This window comes from Crocuta crocuta, unplaced genomic scaffold (assembly GCF_008692635.1).
Source record: "Crocuta crocuta isolate KB4526 unplaced genomic scaffold, BGI_CrCroc_1.0 scaffold385, whole genome shotgun sequence".
Lineage (NCBI taxonomy): Eukaryota > Metazoa > Chordata > Mammalia > Carnivora > Hyaenidae > Crocuta > Crocuta crocuta.
In genome coordinates, this window is record NW_027533270.1 from 449,375 (window position 1) to 450,885 (window position 1,511).

Sequence of the window (1,511 nt, forward strand, 5' to 3'; positions counted from 1 at the left end):
AGTATTTGGAGTTTTGTGTTTGTGTGCAGCCCTCTTGTGCAAATACAAAAATTGCTACAGCCGTGGAGGAGACCTCACTGGTCCATTTCATTACTGATACTTTCCAATATATTGTTTACATTGAGTAGTGTATGGCTGTATAACTGAAAAATTTCAGGGTACCCACAGCTTTGTCACTCTAAGTGGAATGGGGAAATAGAAAGAAAGAAAAATGACCTTACAGAATGTTGTAGAAAGGGGCTGTTTTTGGTGGTGGGCACAGTGGGGATAGAATCAGCATGGCTTTAATCTAGATGTCCAGAAATAATCATGATTGTAAGATAAAAGAGTGCTTTTTTGAGGGGAGATAAAAACTTGCCTTGCAAATCTCTCTGTTGATTTCAGTAACCATGGATGCTCCACACTTCTGTGTTCAACAGACCAACAGTCAAGCAACGCTAGGAAAATTGATGGTGTTATGACATTTTTGTGCTCAAATTAAATACCACAGCTTATCTCAGTAATTATGATATTTAGAAAGGACATCACGAAAAACGATGGGGGCATAAATCATCACAGAAAGCTACGGAGTCCGTGTTTGGCATGAGTGAGAAACAGGTCCCACAGAGGCCCACTGAGCTGCGAGAGACACTGACTGAAAGGCCATTAGCTCAGATGATGATTATGGAATCAGATAGGTTAGCCGATAATTTGTGCCAAGTGCTTAGGAAGCTCCTGAAACCAGAACAGTTAACAAGGGTGACTTCTTTCGGTCTGGTAGATAAAGCATGACGTACATTCCCACTAATAGATGATTTTCAAAGGAGATAAAGAGAAATCTGAGCTTCAACATACATGTACTTCTCTCTCCTCCTAAGGTCCCCTTGACAAGTATCAAACAGACTTGGGGAGGGGGTGAGAAAAGGCTGCTGCGGTGCCAGAAAAATCCAGAAAGGCAGCAGGCAGTAGACTGAGATTTCTAAGAAATCCCGGACGGTGGAAGGACACCGGCAGATGAGACGGAACTGATCCGGGAAAGAACATGGAAAAGCGCAGCCCGGGCGGCACAGGGGAAAGCGTTAAGGGTCCGGATTCGGAGCAGAGTACACGGGGAATGGCCAAGCGCTGTACCCCGGGGGCTGGGCTCTCAGAGTCTGGAGAGTCGTCTCTGAAGGGGGCAGGCAGTTTGCCTGGAGGGGCTCTTGGGTAGAGGTTAGGGCCTGAAGGGGAAGGAGAGGGTGAGGGAACTCTGATGCTTCACAGGAAGCACTGAGGGGCAAAACGAAATAAAAAGGCAAAAGCAAACAGTGAAGAGGTCCCCTCAGAAGTGGATGCACAGAGACCTTCCCCTTCCCCTGGAGAGCACGACCTTCGTCCTTGTGACACTTCGGGGCATTCTGTTGAGACCCCCAAGCACACCAGATGGGCGGTTTGGAAAGCGCTGTTAAGGACCGAGACACTGCAGGAAGCTTACTGTGGGCAGGAGGGACGGCGGGCCACTTAAGCAGCTAAGCGGGGGCTGGGAAACGGGG